Source organism: Mobula hypostoma, chromosome 10 (genome assembly GCF_963921235.1).
Source record: "Mobula hypostoma chromosome 10, sMobHyp1.1, whole genome shotgun sequence".
In the NCBI taxonomy this organism is placed as follows: domain Eukaryota; kingdom Metazoa; phylum Chordata; class Chondrichthyes; order Myliobatiformes; family Myliobatidae; genus Mobula; species Mobula hypostoma.
Genome location: NC_086106.1, coordinates 34124270 through 34147335, shown reverse-complemented (window position 1 = coordinate 34147335; position 23066 = coordinate 34124270). Strand labels below are relative to the sequence as shown.

The following is a 23066-nucleotide window of genomic DNA, read 5'->3' as shown; positions in this document are numbered from 1 at the left end:
TGAGGACAGAAACAGCGAATGAGATACTTGGAAAACACGGCCAGAAAACCCAACCCTAGGTAATAGAGAAGATCCTGGAAGTGTGTGCAACTGGAAGAGACCTAAAGAAATTTAAGAACACAACAACAGGAGCAGTGGTATGCAGAGAGACAAGCACGATCAGGAAAAAACATGATTAAAGCCAAGGAAGAATGTATTGAGAGACAGTGTACAGAGTTAGAAGATAGGCTGAACAAAAACAACAGGCGAGCATTTCAAATTTTGAAGGACCTGACGAAACAAAGACAGACACGAGTCTCAACTCCAAATCAAAAAAAGAAACTGTCTCACAGAAGATGAATGCATTCTCATCAGATGGAGTGAATATTGTTCAGACCTATACAACCATGAGGTCCAATAAGACCCCAGCATACTCAAGCCAGGACTTGTCAAATGATGATGACTTCCAATTCTGCAGGAAGAAGTAGAAGCAGCCATAGTATCGCTGAAGAATGGGAAAGCTGCAGGAAGAAACAACATCCCAGCCAAGCTGATAAAACATGGAGGAGAGGCAGCGATAAAATTCTGCACCAATATCTGCAACAAAATCTGGCAGACCGAGAAATGGCCAACACTCTGGACAAAATCACACATCATCACTCTTCCCAAGAAAGGCCACTTACAGCAGTGTCAGAATTATAGAACTGTAAGTCTTATCGGCCATGTAAGTGAAGTGATGTTGAAAGTCATCTTAAACAAACTGAAACCACAGGCAAAATCGCCGAAGAACAGGCTGGAATCAGAATTGGAAGTAGTACAACCAAGCAGATATTCAACCTCCGAGTACTGAGCGAGAAATACAAACAACATCATCAGGATATCTGCTTTGTATTCATAGACTTGAAGAAGGTATCCAATAGGGTGTAGCATAATGCACTCTAGGCCACAATGATGTGATAGAACATGGACAGAAGCTGATCCAAACCATCAAGCAGCTCTACACCAAAGGTAGCAGTGCGGTATTTGTCCAAGGCACAGTTGGAGAGTGATTCCGCACACCAGTTGAAGTCCGACAAGGCCACCTTCTTTCACCCACGCTGTTCAACATTTTCCTGGAGCAAGTACTGACAGATGCCCTGAAAGACCACATCGGTACAGTCAGCATCGCAAGACAGGACATAACCAACCTCAGGTTTACCAATGATATTGATGGATTGGCAGGAAGTAAGGGTGAATTGGCCTGCTTTGTGAAGCATCTGGACAGTACATCTACTAGATATGGCATGGAGATCAGCATAGAGAACACCAAGCTGGTGAGAAACAGTGAGAAGCCAATCTCAACAAAAATCACAGTGAATGGACAAGAACTAGAGATTGTCAAACAGTCCAAGTATCCTGGCGCCATCATCACCCAACAAGAATCAAAGCCGAAAGTCCTTCCAAGAACAGATCAAACAACAGCAATGTTGGCTAAACTAAAACCAGTCTTGAGAGACAATAACATCGCTCTCGGAAACTATTTCATGCACTTGTGCTCTCTACCTTCTTGTATGCGTGAGAATCATGAACTTTGATAGCAGAACTGCAAAAGAAGATCCAGGCAGTAGCAATGAGATGCTTCAGAAGTCTCCTTGGCATCCCCTATACAGACAGACCATGTCTCAAAAGACGAAGTACGAAAAGCCATGACGCAGCACGTGAGAGATTACGAAGACCTACTGCCCACAGTAAACAAGAATAAACTGAGATGGTATGGCCACATAACAAGATCAGGTGGACTCACAAAGCCCATTCTTCAGGGGTGCAGGGGAAGAAAAAGGGGCAGAAAGAGGAAATGTCCGGAAAACATTGCGGCGTGGGCCGGAGAGAGCTTTGCCGAAACCCAGGCACTCGCCCGTAACCATGAAAGATGGAGCTACTGATGCAGCGCTCATTTGTACAGCCCCCGACAGCACAAGCGGTTGCAGGATCCATAACTGTAACCATTTTCTTGAAATCAACGACATCTCGGAATGTAAAGTTGTTCTCTTGCCATCCCGTCCCCAGCAGAGGAAAGCACTAGGTTCTGTATGCATCCTACCTTTGAAAACTCCTGAACTTGTCAATGTGATGAAGGCCGAAAGTCTAAGTTTTCTTTCGAATTATGCACCGTCTATCAGCTCACTTCGAGTTTCTGCACTCGGCTGCTCTGTACAACCTGTAGATACTGAAAGTTGGGTCCACATAATCCATTCATAGGGCAAGATCATATATTGCCGTGATTTAAAAGTCAAAACTTGAAGCATAACATTGACAGACCAATGAGCCAAACACCCATTTCTGTGCTGAAAACTCCGTGATCCTTCCTCACTCCACAACTTTACAGGGATGAGTGTGGAACAAAGAGCCCGTGTTTTATTCTACTCATAATGCAACTCTGGTCGGGCCGGTGGGGTGGAAACGAGTAGAGTTTATGACTGAACATGTTGTCAAGTAAAATGCATGTTTCTATCTTTTAATAGAGATCTGAGCGTGTGGGACATTGGAGTTGTGCTTCTTCTCTGATTCGGTGCATGTCTGTGAGATGTGTGGTACATTGAACGAATGGGGTTTTGCGGAGAAGGGCGAAAATGAGATGGGTTGGGCTATGGTAGATGGCAATGGGGTATTAAAACAGACACTATTCACCTGGGGAATGATGCGGAGGAATACGTGCTGCGCTGTGGATGAAAATTAGTACAGACTTTCGAAATGCAGTCGCCTCTTTTCGACATGGATAACATAATTCAATTTCCGGACATTCCTGCAGTTTCCGCATGCCGCCCGTGATTCATGACTTTTCAGTCCGTTTCCTACTTCGCTATGCAGCCAGTAAACACTGGAAATATTCTTGAGATTATCAGTAACAGACACATTTCCTTCAACTTGCTTTGGCATATTTACTAAAGCTTCTCAGCATTGAAAAGGAAACAATGAATAATTCGCTGCAGTTCCCTGACATTTAACGGTATAAGTGTTTGTTATTTCTTTTTTGAAAAGAAAGGAAATGTCAGAAACGGTTCAGCAGCTCGAACTGAGAAGTGCAGACGATATCAATGAATTCATTATATGTCCCGTCTCCATTTCAAATCTCAGAGGAATATAATTCTGGAAGATTAAATAAACTACTGTTTCCGGAGACCCGATGTGGTGCGGTTTGTGTTTTACCATCAACCGTTCACTCGTAGCTGATGGAAATGCCCTACCATTGATAGATAAGTCCTATGCTGGTTTGACTTTCCAAAATCCATCACCTCACACTTAGCAGTATTGAATCTCCTTGGTCCATTTCCCTAATTGATCAAGAATTTGGTACTTGAAGGCACACGAAAAATCAGGCCAATTCAGCATGGTTTAGTGAAGGGAAAATCTTACCCCACATATCTGCCAGAGTTCTTTTTGGAAATATCAGGCAAGATAGACTAAAAAGAGTCGGTGAATGCTGTTTACTTGGGTTTTCTGAAGGTCTTTGACATGATGCTGTAGATGAAGCTGCTAAACAAAATTATAGGACATGGTCCTACTGGAAAAATACTAGCATTGATAGATTGGGTGACTGACAGAAGGCAAAATAAAGGAGGCCTTTTTCTGGTTTTCTGCCAGCGGCTAGCAGTGTCCCACAGGGGTAGGTGTTGGGACCGCTTCTTTTCAGGTTATATGTCAATGATTTGGATGATGGAATTAATCCCATAGTAGTTGGAGTGCAGGTAGTGTTTCCTATCGTGAGGGACGCTAGGACCAGTGGGCAGAGACTCAGAATACAAAGACATCCCTTTAGACCAGCTTAATTTCTGAAAAACAACCTTCAGCTACCAAACTGCTTCGTACCTCCCAGCCAGTTTTGAATTCATCTAACTGCCTTTGTCTGGATTCCTGGCCTTCCAGACCAGCCTACCATGTGGGATATAATCGAAGGTCCAGCTCTACCCTCAACTACTATTTTGTTTACTTCTTCAAAAACTCTAGAATATTCATCATGCATGACTTCCCACAAATAAAGCCACACTAACTTCTCCAGTTCCTGTCGCTCAGAATTCCCTCAAGTGTATTCCCTACCAGTGATATAAACCTGAGTGACCTGTAGTTTCCTGGCTTGTCATTGTTCAAAGTTCTTTGACAACGTAACCGGTGGGATAAAAGGACACAACACACACAGACATAAGGGAAGCTATTATTCTGATGCATTTATGATTGTTTGTATAAAGCTTCGATGTTAAAGTCTGTTGCACTAAATAGATGAATACTAGAAAGACACAAAGATCTGCAATTATGTATGAACAGGTTTGGTAAGTAAGCAAAGAGGCAGCTGGAGTGTACATACAAGAGTTTCTGCAGCTGCTGGAAATCCCATGTAAAATTCTGGAGGAACTCTGCAAGTTAGGCAATACTGTATCTATGGAGGCAATATACAGTCGATGTTTGAGGCTGAGACCCTTCATCAGTACTGGAAAGGAAGGAAGAACAAGCTAGAATAAGAAGTTGGGGAGAGGGAAAGAGTACCCGCGTGTGAAGACAGATGAGGAGAAAGATAATTTAGTGAGGGAGTTAGAATGAAGTGAAAGGCATGGAGGTGACTATTGGAAAGTATAGTCATGGCAATGTAAAGCTGTTGGTTTAGGAAAGATGGTTGGACAGCATACTATATGAACGACATTAAATGACAATAACCACTCATATTCCATGAAGGGGGGCTTCCAGAAAACAGCTAATAGAACTGATAGCTCACAGCTCTACCAACGTAGAACCTTGCATGGACATGCATAGGCCAACTTGGGGCTTTCTGGGTCACACCAAATCCCTCCCACTGTTCAACAAATTCATATGCCATTGATCTTTCCTGAGTTGAGTGCATGATAAGCTACTCTTCATCACATATTAATGTTTTCTGACTGGAAATTGCCTGTGAAAATTAAAAATATCGTAATCCAAGCCTGAATCTAATTTGAAAATCAAGACTCGCGTGAAGCATTTTATTTGAATTGATGTCTCGAGGAAGCACACTGGGATTTCCAAAGGTGCTCTTTAGAACATAGAACATAGAATAGTATAGCACAGTACGGGCCCTTCGCCACACAATGTTGTGCCGACCCTTAAACCCTGCCTCCCATATAACCCCCACCTTAATTTCCTCCACATACTTGTCTAGCTCTTAAATTTCACGAGTTTATCTGTCTCCACCACAAACTCAGGCAGTGCATTCCACGCACGAACCACTCCCTGAGTGAAAAACCTTCCTCTAATATCCCCCTTGAACTTCCCATCCCTTACCTTAAAACCATGTCCTCTTCTATTGAGCAGTGGTGCTCTGGCGAAGATCCATTCCTCTGAATATCTTCTATACCTCTATCATGTCTCCTCTCATCCTCCTTCTTTCAAAAGAGTAAAGCCCTAGCTCCCTAAATCTCTCATCATAATGCATACTTCCACAGGCAGCATCCTGGTAAATCTCCTCTGTACCCTTTCCAATGCTTCCTCATCCCTCCTATCGTGAGGCGACCAGAAATGGACACAGTACTCCAAGTGTAGCCTAACCAGAGTTTTATAGAGCTGCATCATTACCTCACGACTCTTAAGTTCTATCCCTCGACTTATGAAAGCTAACACACCATAATCTTTCTTAACTACCCCATCCACCTGTGAGGCAACTTTCAGGGGTCTGTGGACAGGTACCCCAGATCACTCTGTTCCCCAACACTACCAACTATCCTGCCATTGACTTTCTACTCTGCCTTGGAGTTTGTCCTTCCAAAGTGTGCCACCTCACAATTCCCAGGTTGAACTCCAACTGCCAATTCTCTGCCCACTTCTGCAGCCTATCCTTGTCTCTATGCAATCTTTGACATTCTTCTACACTATCCACAACACCGCCAACCTTTGTCTCGTCTGCAAACTTGCCAACCCACCCTTCTACCCCCACATCCAGTCGTTAAAAAAAATCATGAAGCAGAGGTCCCAGAACCGATTCTTGTGGGACACCATTAGTCACAACCCTCCAATCCAAATGTACCCCCTCCACCACGACCCTCTGCTTTCTGCAGACAAGCCAATTATGAATCCACCTGGCTAAACTTCCCTGGATCGCATTCCTTCTTACTTTCTGAATAAACCTACCGTATGGAACCTTGTCAAATGCCTTACTAAAATCAATTTAGATGACATCCACTGAACTACCCACATCTATATACCTGGTCTCCTCCTCAAAGAACTCCATCAGGCTTGTTAGACATGATCTGCCCTTCACAAAACCATGCTGACTGTCCCTGAGCAGACCATGATTTTCTAAATGCCCACAGATCCTACATCGAAGAATCTTTTCCAGCAGCTTTCCCACCACAGTGGTAAGGCTTACTGCTCTATAATTACCCGGACTATACCTACTACATTTTTGAACAAAGGTATAACATTCGTCTCCCTCCAATCCTCCGGTACCATTCCTGTGGACAACGAGGACACAGACATCCTAGCCAGAGGCTCAGCAATCTTTTCTGTCGCACCATGGAGCAGCCTGGGGAACATTCTGTCAGGCCCCAGGGACTTATCCGTCCTAATGTACTTTAACAACTCCAACACCTCCTCTCCCTAATATCAACACGCTCCAGAACATCAACCTCACTCATATTGTCCTCACCGTTATCAATTTCCCTCTCATTGGTCAATACCGAAGAGAAGTATTCATTGAGGACCTCACTCACTTCCACAGACACCAGGCACATCTTCCCACCTTTATCTCTAATCGGTTATACATTCACTCCTGTCATCCTTTTGTTCTTCACTTAATTGAAGAATGCCTTGGGGTTTTCCTTTACGCTACTCGCCAAGGCCTTCTCATGCCCCCTTCTTGCGCTCCTCAGACCCTCTTAAGCTCTTTTCTTGCGACCCTATATTCCTTAATAGACCCATATGATCCTTGCTTCCTAAACCTCATGTATGCTGCCTTCCTCCACCTGACTGGATTTTCCACCTCACTTGTCACCCATGGTTCCTTCACCCAATCATTCTCTATCTTCCTCACTGGGACAAATTTATGCCTAACATCCTGCAAAAGATCCATAAACATCGACCACATGTCCATAGTACATTTCCCTGCAAAAACATCATCCCAATTCATACCCACAAGTTCATAATTTGCCTCATAATTTGCCCTTCCCCAATTTAAAAAAAAATTCCTGTCCTCTCTGATTCTATCCTTTTCCATGATAATGCTAGAAGCAAGGGAGCGGTGGTCACTGTCCCCCAGATGCTCACGACTGAGAGATCTGTGACCTGACCTGCTTTGTTACCTAATACTAAATCTAGTATAGCATTCCCCCAGCCGGGCTGTCAACGTCCTGGACACACTTAACAAACTATGCTCTGTCTAAACCACTGGAACTTGTCAGGTGCCAATCAATATTAGGGAAGTTAAAGTCATGTTAACAACCCTGTTATTTTTGCACCTTCCTGTTATTTTTGCACCTCCCAATCTGCTCCTCAGTATCTGTGCGGCCAACAGAGGGCCTATAGAATTCTCCCAAAAGAGTAACAGCTCCCTTCCCTTTCCTGACTTCCACCCATACTGACTCAAAGGACAATCCTGCTATATTACCCACCCTTTTTGTAGCTGTAATAGTATCCCTGACCATTAATGCCACCCCTCCTCCCTTCACCCCCCCTTCCCCTTTATCCCTTTTAAAGCACTGAAATCCAGGAATATTGGCAATCCATTCCCGCCCTGGTGCCAGCCAAGTCTCTGTAATGTCCACTCTCTGTAATGCATTGAAGTGCACGCACTTTCACCCTTCTACATTACTACCTTTACACCATTTATTCTGCTTTTCTTTCCTCAAAACCTCTTTATATGTTAGATCTGGCTTTATTCCATTCATGTCTTCCACTGCTCTATTGCTCTGGGTCGCATCCCCCTTGCAAATTAGTTTAAACCCTCCTGAACCATGCTCACAAACCTACCTGCAAGGATATTGCTCCCCCTCGAGTTCATGTGCAACCCATCCAATCTGTACAGGTCTCACCTTCCCCAGAAGAGATCCCAATGATCCCGAAATCTAAAACCCTGCCCCTTGCACCAACTCCTCAGCCGCACATTCAACTACCATCTCCTCCAATTTTAACGTCACTATCACGTAGGACTGGCAGCAATCCTGAGAACGCGGCCCTTGAGGTCCTGTTCTTCAGCCTTCGGCCTAGTTCCCAAACTCACACTTCAGGACCTCATCCCTCTTCCTGCCTACGTCATTGGTGCCAACCTGTATCACGACTTCTGGTTGCTTTCCCTCTCATACCAGGATGCATGCCGGACCCTGGCACCCAGGAGGCCAGGGTGCGAAGGACTCTGCAGAGAGTCAATCCCCCTATAGCGACAGGACCAACCAATATCCTTGACCGAGTACTCAGGGAGTGTGCACACCTACTCACTGACGACTTCATAAACATCTTCCATACTTCAGTCATCCAGGCTATTGTACTAGAAGTTAAAATCAGCCACCATCACCCGTGTACGAAAGAACTCTACACCTTCAGAAATAAATGACTACCGGCCGATGACATTGACACAAATCATTCTGAAGTACTTTGAGGGGCTGGAAATGACACATATCAAAAACGAGTTTTGCCACATTGAACACTCACCAATACACTTACTGATAGAACCGATCTGTGATAGATACCACAGCATCAGTCATGCTTCTGGGCCTGACACACGTAGAATACAAAAAATGATGTTTCTGGATTTATCTTAGCAATTCAATATTATTATTTCAAAGATCTTAGAGTCATAAAGAAGTACAGCACAGGTACAACCCATTTAGTCCATGGCAAAACCATATAGTCTTCCTATTCCCGTGGAGCGGCACCATGACCATAGCCATCCATATCCCTACTATCCATTGTGACGGGATCCTGAATTACCCCTATGAACTGTGCTTCTGAAAAGAGAGAGAGAGAGAGTCATTTAACACCAACATGTTGTTTGTAAGAGAGAGAGAGAGAGACGAAGACTAACTGTTGGACTGTCACTTTAAAGCACTGGAAGTAACTTTGGATTACTACTGAGTTGGAGTTAGAGATACTACCGAGCAGCTCGTAAGCTGCCATGGTGACCGAAGGTGGTGTTATTTAATGGACACTCGATGTTATGATTTTCGGCAGGTTGTTGACACTTCTCAAGCACAGTTCGCCTGCTTGTGCATTTCTTCGCAGACAGAGGAAGGAGGAGTTATTTTAAAGAGAGTTGATGCTCAGCACGGGAAGATAAAATAGGAAGTCATATGATAGACCTGAGACACATGTTCTGGACACTGAATGAGCTTGTTGTGCCCACGGGAAAAGTGGGTTTTGGAGGATCAATCAGGCGGATGGATCCGTCGCTCTTGCAGTGGAAAGGAGGAAAAGAGTTGACTGGTGGGGAGTTGTCCATGTGTCCACCCTCGCCTGGAGGATAGCTCCACCACAGAAAACTGTTCCCCTTTGTTACAGTCACAGTCAGTGACTTTGAAAGGAGTTCAAAGGACAACAAGAAGATCGATGGCGTCAGCTCACCTGAAGACTCAAATCTCTCCCTCTCTCTCTCTATCACTACTCAACTCAATATCACAAACTGAACTAAACTGAACTTTACTCATCATCATAAGACTGTATCTTTTTACCCCTAGACTTAAAGAAGCTATGTTTTTCATACATAGATTCCACACTTACTGATATACTTACTTTTTTATATATAAAATTGTTGCTAATCTGTTTGATTTATCTACATTTATATTACTTTATTGCGTAGTTACTAATAAATATTACTAGTTTATAGCAATACTGGACACTAAAGTGTTTTCTATTTCTGCTGGTTCTTTATTTCCATCACGGGGTTCGTGACAAAATTGGGGCCTGCATCCGCGATATTAACAAATTGGTTGGGAGGCTTGTTTGAATTGATTGGGAAAATCTCTTTCGATCTGCTTGTGTGGAAATACAGCAGAAATGGACGTTAGTGTTGAGGAGTTTATGTTGGAACCAACCCCGGAAGTGTTGGATGATGCTACGAGGGTTGTGCTGTTGGGAATTGCTTACAAGTTAATACTAAAGGTGACCAGTACAATGATGAAAGCTCAGATGCAGACGATATTATCCCAGCATTATATAGATAAGGGAATGTTTGATGAGGAGGCGTTGGAGTTGTTCATGGAAGGTAATCCTATTGAGGATGAGCTTCAGCTTCGTTAGGAAAAACTAAGAATGGAGCACGAATTAAAATTAAAACAGCTCAAGAGAGGGGCTAGAAAGGCAGCAAAACAGAGAGAAGAGGCAGAAAGACAGAGGCATTTCGAGAGGGAGAAATGGTAATGTGAAGATCATGTGGCAGACAAGCAGAGGCATTTCAAGCTGGAAAAGATAGAGGTTGCAGCAAAGAGGTTTAGTGTCAGACCCTGATAATTTTTGAGCTCGGAATGGCTTGTTTTGTGTGATGAATTTAAAAGTTGTGAACTTGTTGATGTAAGGGCATACCCAGATGCAGAGGATGCTGCAACCTTGCAGGGATTTGATAAGGAAGCAGACGAAGAAGTTTTAACCCATGAGGTTGTGTTTATTCCAGGTAAGCGTTCACCAGAGAATAGCTGGGAGCTTCAGGGTGACCTTGAATTTAAAACTGAGACAAGTGATGACAGCCCAGAAGAGGCAGCTGTTCTGATTGAATGTTTTCAGGTTGTGGAAGTACCTGTGAATTCACAGGATTCTGAACCTTATGTTAAAGCTCAGTTAAAGTCTGAAGTGTCTGACTAGGTTGTAAAGGAATGCAGTTTCTGTGTGTCAGATGATCTTGGTTATGTGAATAAGGGGTGAACCTTGGTACCAGTGGTATGTGAGGATTCTCAGTCACTTGTATTAGGCAGTATTTTAAAAGTTGGTGAAGAGGTGGAAATTAGTGAGGTCAGCGTTGCTGAAAATAATGGGAAAAGTTTTGTTCCTGGACTTTTGGATTAAGTGCTGGAAAAGGTTGAACTGATTGCATGACCTTTGACCCTGCAAAGGTTTGTCCTTATTGAGGAAGGAATATATAGAGGAACAGAAACGAGAGTCTGAAATGGTGGCTTTAAAAGAGATGGCTCTCACAGGAAAGGAGGTTCAGACTGAGTCAGTAGGATACTACCTTAGAGATGGGGTGTTGATGAGGAGGTGGAGACCAGTCAATGTGCTTGAAAGTCACGTGGTGGTTCTGAAAGTTTATATGGCTGAGATTTTAAACATGGCTCCCAGTATGTCTGTAGGTGGACATCATGGAGTGAGAAAGACAGTGAACAGGATAATGAAGGAATTTTACTGGCCTAGTTTAAGGAAGGATGCTACAGGATTTTCCATACCTGTCAAGTTGAGGGGAGATCTTATCAGTTTGTTCAGGTAACGCTACTCAAACCGATATCTGCTTTTAGTGAACTTTTCCCGAGGGTCATAGTGGATTGTGTAGGCCCATTGCAAAAGATTGAAGTTGGTTATCAGTATGTGTTAACAATTGTGTTTGCTGTGTCTTGGTCCCCTGAAGCAGTGTCTTTTGAAAACATCGAGGTAAAGACTGTGGTAACAACATTCAGTAAGTTTTTCACACTGGTAGTTCTGCTCAATGAAATTCAGTTTGACCAGGGTTGTAACTTTACTTCAAGAGCATTCTGGGAATAGTTAGAGAAGTGGAAGCTAAGCAGATAGTGTCAACTACATATCACACAGAGTCCAAGGGAGCCTTGGAACGGCTCAACTCAACTCTTAAGACCATGATTAATGCACAATGTGTGAGGAAAGAGAAAAATTGGGATGAGAGGGTTCCCCTCTTCTTATTTATTGTTGGGGATTTGATTCAGATGGCATTGAAGGTTAGATTGTTTGAACGTGTATTCAGTTAAAGGCCAAAAGGAACTTTGACCCTACTCAGAGAAATATGGTCTGATTTAGAAAGATGCGTCAGTATGCTTAATTATGTTTTCAAACTCTGGAAGAGATTTAGTAAGCTCTGTGTCCTTGCAAAGGAAAGTTTACAAGATGGTCGAGTCAAAATAAGACCCTTGATTGCTAGCATTGCAGTTGGGAGAATTGTTATGCAACAAAAAGGATTAACAGAATCTGATAATAGAGTGCAAAAACATGTTTACCCAGTAAATCTAGTCTCACTAAATTGTCAGGATTCCACTGTTTTGGAAAATATAACTGATAAGGTCCATCAGTTGGACACAAAACCGCAAAAACAAGTAAAAGGACTAATTGGCATTTTGAAATGGTGCGCAGGTGCAGTGCATCACGTCATTATAAATTCAGCCCAGCCTATGAAACGGCATCTTCATAGGGAGAACTTTGAGAAAAGCAAAATGGTTGAAGAAGAAATTGGAAACAGGAAAGAACAAGGAAAGAGAATGGATGACTGTATTGGTAGAGTGGGGAAGGCTAAGTACCTTATAAAGTTTGACTTGGTAAAAGGATACTGGGTTGTTCCTTTAACAGAGAGGGCTAAAGGGATATCAGCATTTGTGACACCGTCTAGACTATATGAATACAATGTTTTACACTTCAGAGTGAAGAATGCACCAGGGACATTTCAAAGAATGATCAGTTCTGTGATTGGAGGGTAAGAAAGCACAGGGGTTTATATCAATGACTTAGTGGTCTGGAATAACACGTGGGAAGAGCTTATTGCAGCAGTACAAAAACTGTTTGACAGACTTTCTAAGGCCAGTCTTACTGTGAACCTCACTAAAAGTGAGTTTGGCCATGCCACAGTTACATATTTGGGTTTTGTGGTGGGCCAAGGCCAACTGGCTCCTGTACAGGCCAAGGTTCAAGCTATTGCTGAAGTTCCTGTATGACTAGCAAAGAAGCTTTGAGAAAGTTTTAGGAATGGTTGGGTATTATTGTAAGCTTGGTAAGAACTTTGCTGACATCGCTCTCCTCCTAATAAAACTCCTAGGGAAGAGTGAAAGATTTGAATGGAATGAACTTTGTCGGGAGGCATTTGAACATCTGAAAACCATCCTGTGTTATCATCCTGTGTTGAAAGCACCTGATTTTTCAAAGCCATTTTCTATAGCAACAGAGGCTAGTGATGAAACTGCTGAGGCAGAACTGTTACAGGAAGAAGTGAATAACATTAAACATCCAGTAGCTTATTTCTCAAAATAAACTTTAATGTACACCAGAAAATTTTTTCGACTAAAATGAAGGATAAGAATAGAACGTGTTAAATTGGAGTCTGATATTGCAAGAATGTGACTTAAAAAGGAAACATGTGAAAGGTACTGACAATATTACAGCTGATTAGTTATCCAGATATTAAGTTGAAAATTGTACACATTTTTTCACTGTCATTTGATGATTTTACTTGTATTGTTTTAAACTTTGTAATTTACATTTAGACAAAAATATCGTCCTCGTCATTTTTTTTTCTCTCTGAGGGAAGGGAGTGTGACGGGATCTTGAATTACCCCTATGAACTGTACTTTTGAAAAGAGAGAGAGAAAGAGTTATTTAACACCGACATGTTCTTTGTAAAAGAGAACGAGAGACAAAGACTAACTGTTGGACTTTAAGGCACTGGAAGTAACTTTGGATTTCTACTGAGTTGGAGTTGGAGACAGCACCGAGCAGCTCGTAAGTTGGTATGGTGACCGAAGGCGGTGTTATTTAATGAACACTCGATGCTATGATTTTCGGCAGGTGCCACAGTTAGGTTGCTCATCCTTCCTACAGCCCCCACCCTCATCCACACAGGGGGAAGAATCTCAGACCTGTTGGACAAGCTGAAGGGCTGAGGCTCCTCCAGCACCGTTTCTTGGATCCGACTACCCACCTCACTCGCAGTCACACCCTCTTGTTCCTGACCACAGACCGAATTTGAGGCAGCTAATCTAATGGGTGTGACTTCCCCCTAAAACACAGAATCCAGATAACTCTCCCCATCCCAGATGTGCTGCAATGTTTGAAGCTGAAATTCCAGGTCAACAACTTTGAGCACGAGTTCCTCGAGCAGCCAACACTTGCTGCAGATGTAATCTCCGGGAACAACTCTGGGGTCTACCAGCTCCAGCACATGCAGCTACAGCACATCACCTGATCCTGCATCATCCCTACTTTAGTTAATTAGCTGTAATTTAGTGATTTTTATTTAACCACTACAAAAACCTTACCTACTACTTCCCTGTGCCTCCTTGCCAAAACCTCTTGAGCCAAAGCCTCAAGTTTCCGCTCCTAAACTGATCCACTGCTTTACTTTTGTTTGCTCCTGCTAATGAATCACAAATTGATTGGTCCACTGCTAATGCACTGAGCACCACAAAATGCTCCTTTTTAAACTCTTCTCCCCAACCTGTGTGAAGCTCTCTCCCTCGGCGAATCGATTGATCCTCTGCTAATGCACGGGAAATTGTACAATGTGAGAATGAGCTTGTTCAAGTGAATGATTGCACAGGTAGAAAAGAACTGGGTGGGCCTCTGCTGTAGTAGTAAACAGACAGGCCTCAGGAAAACCCAGCTATGGGTTGGAAATGTACAGGAATTCTATGTTAAAGATAAGCCTACAATTAAAAGAAAGGTCAAAGTGCTAATGCGTATTTGATATCATTGGGCAAGAACCAGATCATAGGTGAATGGATAGAGTAAAGATGGGAAAAAATATGTTAGCTGTGGCAAGAATATAATGAAACAATGAATCTGTTGCATCAATTCTCCTTGAGGACTTTGGGTTGGAAGTAGAAGACACTCCAAGTGTGGAAGCTAAGAAAGCAAGATTTCCTGAGGATATGAGGTCTTTGAATGGGTGATCATAGCCGGATGTTTGATAGTGGAGTCACTATACAGAAGGAAGTATGAAGAAGTATCTGAGAGCCTTCAGATTGAAGTACCAGATTGTAGAAGTCGCTTCGCAGAATTCTGACTCCATTTTTCAACTTTTATTCATCTGATTTCCCTTATTATAACAACCACATATAACAATTACAGCACAGAATCAAGCCATCTCGGCCCTTCTAGTCCATGCCGAACTGTTACTCTCACCTAGTCCCGCTGACCTGCACTCAGCCCATAACCCTCCATTATTCTTATTCTTGTTATTCTTATTCTTATTCCATCCTCTTATTTCAAAATGCAGATTGGCACCAGGAAGTACTGGATTATGCACCTTCCTATGAGGTTAAAGAGAAAACTTGATGCTTGATATTGATAACGTTTCCCTTCAAGTGTATCCTTTCCCCAATTGGTATAGCCGTATATGGAACGACTAGTATGTGGTCTTTGCCGTCATGACAGCCTCATGTTCTGGGTTCTGCTAGGGAGAGCAGTTCTAATGGTATACTTGTTTGCTGTGAGCCTCCTATTGAGGTCACACAATTGCCTTAACTGGAAAAGACAAAGGTAGTAGTGGAGGGGGTGTTTTTCCGACTGGAGATCTGACAGGTAAGTTTGCAGATAGCTTAAAGGGTGGTGCAGTTTCATATAGTGAAGAGGTTGTCAAAGTATTCAGCAGGTTATAGACCAACTACAAATGTGGTCAGATAAATGGCAAGTGTTTACCTAGAAAAATGTGAGTTGTTGTCATTTCACAAGTGAGAGGAAAATATATAGCAAATGGCAGGATCCTCAGGAGAATTGATGGTCTGAGGAATATTGGTCTGCAAGTCTCTAGTTCCATGAAAGTGGCAACGGATGCAGAATAGATGGTTAATAAAAAATGTCAAATGGCATACTTGCGTTTGGGGTGCTGATTATTAAAGTAGGGAAGTCATGTTGAAGCTATATAAAACTTTTGCTCGGTCACATTTAGAATATTGCAAACAGTTGGGTTGCCACATTATAAAAAGAATGTGGAGGCTTTGAAGAGAACACAGAAAAGGTTCACCAAGATATTGTCTGGATTAGAGAGAACTTGGACAACTTGGGATATTTTCTCTGGAGCATCAGAGGTAGAGGGGTGATTTGATGGAAATATAAAATTATTAAAGACATAGATGGGGCAGGTAATCAGAGTTTTTCCCATGGTTGAAATGTCAACTACAAGAGAGCATAGCTTTAAGTTCAGATGTGCAAAGTTTAAAAGAGATTTTAATTTTATTACAGTACTAGCAACTGGGATTCAATTCCATCACTGCATGTAAGGAGTCTGTACATTCTCCATATACCCTGTGGGTTTCCTCTGGTGGTTCATTTTCTTCTCACATTTAAAGGACATATGGGTTGGGGTTAATAGGTTTTTGTATGTGATTTTGACACCAGAAGCACGGTGACACTTTCATCTCCAGCACTTGCTTGGAGTATGTTATTGATGCAAACAACACATTACACTGCATGTTTCAATGTTTTGATGTACGTGTGACAAATAAAGCTAGTTTGAAAAGATCTTTATCTTTTTAGATCATTTTCCATTGATGATAGTTGCCTGGAATGCACTGCCGGGGAAGTAGTGGAAGCAGCTACAATTATTAATATCTGAACAACATTTAAACAGGAGCATGAACAGACAAAAATTAAAAAGATAAAGTCCATGCACACACAGATTTGATTAGTTAAAATTGGCATGATGTGCTGTAGGGCCTGTGTTGTACTGGTCTATGTTCTAAGTGCTTTTTCTGCTCTTGTGGCAGAGGACCATGTGGTGTATGTTGACAATGATCTTTAAGCCAAGGGTGTTGTTTGCAGCAGGTGAGTAAACATCCAGTACCTGATGAAGGACCTCAGCCCGAAATATCCACTGTTTATTCCCCTTTATACATGCTGCCTCACATGCTGAATTCCTCAATTGTACGTGTTTTGCTCAGGATTTCCAGCACCTCCAGACTCTCTTGCAAACGATCACAGGCAAGACTTTTCTTCATGGTTTGTTCACCAACAAAGCAGTGACTGTGTCAAGGTGGCTGAATGGTTCTAGAACCAAAGAAAGGGACCGAGGTGCACAGCCATATTAAATCACATTTTCTGGATCTGTGTTGGTTACCTGTCACTTCTATTTCCATCCCCTGTCAATGAGCTTCAGTTACTGAACAGATTAAAGTTGAGATTCAGTTTTTTTCTTTTTTCGAGTTTGACTGAAATCTTTCTGTTCTGCAGAATTTTAAATTTTCTTGCCTGATAAACAGAGAAAGGCAGAATTTACTTAAAAGAATCAGCTCCAAATCAAAGCAGATTTCTCCACTTGGATCAACAAAACATGTCACAACCCTGGATAATGTTCCAGGCTCCGTAACTAGTAGTGGAATTGCACCCATTTTCCATCTACTGAAAGGAGCTTCATTGGTGCTAATACCCCATCATAACAAAACCAACATTATCTGTCCCAAAAACAGAATCACAATAACTGGTGCAGATTGTTGATTTTAACAGATTGTTTACTTAAAATAGTTCATTACAGCAGAGAAAATTGTCTCCCTCCAGCTTAGACGTTCTAACTTGGATTTTATGCTGCAAATAATTTTCTCCTGACATATTGCAAACCTCCCCATCCCCTTTCCCCAGTTGTTGAGAAATTAATATTTGACTCTCCTCATGATTATGAAACCTCTTATCACTCCTGTTTCAATTCATTCCTCTTATCCCACACACAGCAGCCCCCTCACAGACCCAGCTCTTCCCACCGCACTCTTTGAGAATATCCTGTCATGAGCCGTACACAACCATGCCAGCTTGCAGGCTTCAGTCGCTCTAACTCTCCCGAATATGGATAGCTGCCGCAGCCCTTTAAGGGTTCAGGACCATCCCGCTAATTGCTGATCATGTTTTGGGTGCCAGTAATTGAGTAATTAAACAGCATCTCTACTGAGCTTCAGTGCTCAAACATAAGCCCTACTAGTGATATTGCTTTGCACTCAGTTCTCAATCCAGTTTGATACTGTGTCTCGAACCTTGCTTTAGATACTCCAGCATTTGGGTCCAAACCATTCTTGATCAGCACTCTCGTCACATATCCTTGAACTATCTCCTGTTTTCCTGCTAATCTCTTGTAGCAATAGAGAGTGTGTGTGTGTGTGTGTGTGTGTGTGTGTGTGTGTGTGTGTGTGTGTGTGTGTTTGTACACAAGCAGCTTGGCGATCATTAGGGTCCATTCATTGAAGCCGGATTATTGAAAGTAGAGGCTTGGGGCTGGATTTAGCCTGGAAGAGGATGCCATCATTGATTCCGTTACTCTGCAGGTGAAGTTGGGTGCTATTCTTGAGGCAGCATTGGCGATGCCTTAAGTGCATGAGGTGCCAGCTCTCAGCAGATTCAGTCTCACAGTCTCACAGCAATATCAAGATGGCGCCGGTAACTGGTGACTCTCCGCGTCCTCTTCCGAGCAAACTGCCATCTACACTATCCTATACCCGAGAAATCCTTCTAAACCTCCACTCTGCTACACCTAACAAGATGAACAGCACCCTGGTGAAACTACTGACCCAGCTGGAGATTACCACACTAGAATTGCTTCTTAAACTCCAGACCGCACCTGGGCCTGACCAGCGAGGCCTGGTTCGAGGCCCACCACGTTCCCGGAGACCTGCGGCCTGCTACTGTGCCGTAGTGCTAGGAGACACGGCCCATTCCGACCAGCACCTCTCTGGAGCAGACGACCACACAGAAGTGACGTCAGGGACCTCAAGGTTCCCCAGACGCTTCCCCGGAGCAACCACCGTAAAGCCCCGTTGGAGGCCATCCACAGCTGCCGGAAGTGAGGCCTCCGCCACCGACCTCGGAAATCGAGTCCGAGGCTCGGCTGGAGCAGAGGCCTCCGCAACCATGACTCAACACATGGACTCGTTTCAGCCAGGAGCCCAGCCCTCCAGGATTATATGTCGGCTTCGGGGCCTGACCCAATCGACAGCCCGGGCCCCCAACAGCTGGAAGTGGCAGCGGAGCTCCCTGTCACTCGGCCCGATCTGGAGCGCCCGCCGACACGACCCGCCGATCGATAGCCGCAGGACACGTCCAGCAACCTCAAAGAGCTGCCAACACACTGCATCAATGGAAACCTGGAAAGATGCACTATTTACCAAGGAAGCGTGGGAAAAGAGCTGGGCAGCTGGACAGATTGAATCTGAGGGGCTTTAGGGTCCCTATGCCCACCATCCTACTAGCTAATGTGCAAGCCATAGAGAACAAGGTGGATGATCTTAAAGGGATACTCACCTACTGCAGGGAGATGCAGAACTGCTGTGTATTCTGTTTCACCGAGACCTGGCTCTCCCCTGCCACCCCCGACTGTGCCATCCGACTGGAGAGATTTTCGATCCATCGGATAGACCGCAAGGCGTCTTCGGGCAAGACGAGGGGAGGTGGAGTCTGCCTACTCATCAACGCTGCGTGGTGCTCGGACACATTGGCACTGACAAGCTCCTGCAGCCTGGACCTGGAACACCTGTTGGTGAAGAGTCGTCCCTACTATCTGCCACAGGAAGTCACCTCGGTATATACTGATAGCTGTCTGTATTCCATCACCACACCCCCCCACCCCCAAAGGCGGACGTGGAATGTGCTCTGAACATACTGTATGCCAACAACAGTGAACTTGAGACCAGGTATCCGGAGGCTTTACTCATTACAGCCAGGGAATTTAACTAGGCCAACCTCAGAAAAGCACTGCCAAAGTTATACCAAAATCTCTCCTCCCCCACTAGAGGCCCGAATATACTTGAACACTGCTACACAGCAGTCAAGGATGCCTACCGTTCCACCCCACGACCTCAGGCCATACTCCTCCCAGCTTACAAACAGAAACTGAAGCGGGAGGTCATGGTGTCTAAAGTAGTGTCGCGGTGGGTGGAGAAAACAGATGAGGTCCTCCGTGACTGCTCTGAATCGGTGGACTGGTTAGTATTCAAGGACTCGGCAGCTAACCTCACTGAGTATGCTTCAGCTGTCAAGGAATTTATTTGGAAATGTACAGAGGACTGTGTGTCTCGCAAGACGATCTGGGTATTCCATAACAGGAAACCTTAGATGAATTATGAGGACAAGTTCCTTTTGAAGGCTAGAGCTGCAGCTTTTTGGTCCGGGGATAACCAGAAGGATGCCGGTAGACTATGACAGGGTCTAAATGAGATCACTGGGCGCAAAGAAAAAGCTGGGAATATCAATAACCGTGGCGCTTCTCTTCCTGACAAACTTAAATTATTCTGCGCAAGATTCAAACCGCTCCTTCTGGATGAACCGGACATGGTGGCATCGAGATTCATCGTCACCGAGGAGGACGTCAGAAGGGCCTTCCTGAAGATAAATCCAAGGAAGGCGACAGGCCCCGATGGTGTCCCAGGACGGGTTCTCCGGGCCTGTGCAAGCGAGCTAGCTGGAGTGTTCACTGACATCTTCAACTGCTCCTTGCTTCAGTCTAAGATCCCCTCGTCTTTTAGGAAGGCAACGATAATCTCAGTGCCGAGGAAGAGCAGGGTGGCATGCCTGAATGTCTATCGACCTGTGGCTCTGACATCAATTGCTATGAAGTGCTTTGAGTGATTGGTCATGGCACACATCAACCACAGCCTACCGGTCAACCTCGATACTTTGCAATTCGCCTACCGGAGCAACAGGTCAACAGCAGATGCCATCTCTCTGGCCCTGCATTCCTCCTTAGAACACCTGGAGAATAAAGACACATTCTTTAGGCTCATTTTCATTGACTACAGCTCTGTCTTTAATACCATCATTCCAAATAAACTGATTCCTAATCTCCGGGACCTGGGCCTTAGCACTCAGACCTGCAGCTGGAACTTCAACTTCCTCACAAACAGGACACAGGCTGTGAAAATAGCGGACAAGCTCTCCTCTACAATCACTCTGAGCACCGGTGCCCCAGAAGGCTGTGTATTCAGCCCCCGCTGTACTCACTGTACACCCACGATTGTGTAGCCAAGTTTCCAACGAACACAATATATAAGTTTGCCGATGACACAACAATTGTAGGCCGTATCTCTGGTAATGATGAGTTTGAGTACAGAGAGGAAATTAGGAACCTGGTGGCATGGTGCGAAGACAATAACCTATCCCTCAACGTCGGCAAGATGAAGGAATTGGTTGTTGACTTCAGAAGGAGGAGTGGACAGCACGACCCATTTTACATCGGTGGTGCGCAAGTGGAACAGGTCAAAAGATTTAAGTTCCTCGGGGCCAATATCACAAATGACCTGACTTGGTCCAACCAAGCAGAGTCCACTGCCAAGAAGGCCCACCAGTGACTTTACTTCCTGAGAAAGCTAAAGAAATTTGGCCTGTTCCTAAAACCCTCACTAATTTTTATAGATGAACCGTGGAAAGCATTCTTCTAGGGTGCATCACAACCTGGTATGGAATTTGTCCTGTCCAAGACGAAAGAAGCTGCAGAAGATCGAGAACACAGAGCAGCACATCACACAAACCCATCGTCCGTCCTTGGACTCAGTTAGCACCACACGCTGTCGGAGCTGTGCTAGCAGGATAATCAAGGCCAGGATCCACCCAGCCAACACACTTTTCGTCCCTCTTCCCTCCGGGAGATGGCTCAGGAGCTTAAAGACTCGTATGGCCAGACTTGGGAACAGCTTCTTTCCAACTGTGATAAGACCGCTGAACTGATCTTGACCCGGATCTGGGCCGTACCCTCCAAATATCCGGACCAACCTCTCAATTTTATTTTTTGCACTACCTTACTTTCCATGTTCTATTTTCTATTTATGATTTATACCTTAAATTTTTAATATTTACTATCGATTTGTAGTTCAGGGAGCAGGAAGCGCAGAATCAAATATCACTGTGATGATTGTACATTCTAGTATCAATTGTTTGGCGACAATAAAGTATAAAAAGTATGGAAAAACAGGGTCCGCTGCTCTCCTGTGGGCCATGAGCTTCAGTGAAGATTCAAGTCTTGCTTTTTCTCTCCCATTTGTTTCAATGGCCAATGACTGTTAATTCTGAAAGTGATGATTGTTAATGCCTGTCTTTCTCTTCAATGCCCCTCCAAAGAAATGTGAAGATCACATTTTACAATGATTTTTCATGGAAGTTTATTGTCAGGGGCCTGTTGTTAAGCAGTGGATGTACATTAGCAGAAGGTGTCTGTTTTATGGATTGTAAGTATAAGGCCTATTTGTTCTGATACATGCATCATTGAAGAAGTTGGTTACAGCTTGGAGCTTGTCCTCTTAACATGTGTATATTCAAGTTTCATCTGGATGGTGCAGCATGGATACAGTGATTTTTGTTCTGGTGTTGGCTACCAAAGCCCACAGAACACCAATGCAGTTAGTTTTCCCAACTCCTTCCTCATCTTTGTGGAGGCAATGTGACCGAACAGTTTTCTATTTCCTGTGTAATTAGTTCTAATGCATTTGGACAACTGCTGGCAGCCAGGTGGAGTATTAATGCAAGAAGGATCAAGGAGAGTGTTGTGATGATAATGCAGCCTTGCGGACCAGTTCAGTCTATTGTTGGTTATCATGAGCCCAGTTTGCTTGAATTCACATTGCCATCATACCGCAACCTCACACAAATGAAAGGTTACACCATATTGTGAGGACAATAGGCTTAAGTTACAGTTGGTTTAGAAAAGATAGTTTGCGATGCAGTGGAACCAGGGACGCTTATGTCAAAGATAGAATTCTGCTGATGAACTATTCAAAATTCACCTTCCCGTGTGTAATGACTGCCATTCATTCCATGCTATTCAGTGTGTTTTGGCTCTCAATGGCATGGATCCTTCTGTTTTTGGACTATCAATGTCTTGACAGTGTTGAGGAATCCATACCGTGAGACCATAAGACATAGATGCAGAATTAGGCCACTTGCTTGAATGAGACCCCTCTGCCATTCCATCATGGTGGATTTATTATCCCAGTCAACCTCATCCCTCTGCCTTCTCTCTATTACCTTCAACATCTTGAATAATCAAGGACCTATTCACCCTCACTTCAACCATAAATAATAATTGAGCCTCCACAATTACATGCGGCAATGAATTCCGCAGATTCACCACTCATTGGCAAAAGAAATTCCTCCTCATCCTTGCTCTCGAGAAATGCCCTTATTTCTGATCAGTGCCCTCTGGTCGGAGATTCCCCTAATACTGGAAACATCCTCTCCACATGAACTCTGTCTAGGCCTCTCATTATTCA

At 43.8% G+C, this 23066-nt stretch overlaps 1 pseudogene; it reads left to right on the top strand.

Annotated features, from left to right (window-relative positions):
- The window catches only part of LOC134352497 (Ig heavy chain C region-like), a 75065-nt pseudogene extending 60991 nt beyond the window's left edge, over positions 1–14074 (top strand).
- The last annotated feature ends 8992 nt before the right edge of the window (positions 14075–23066 follow it).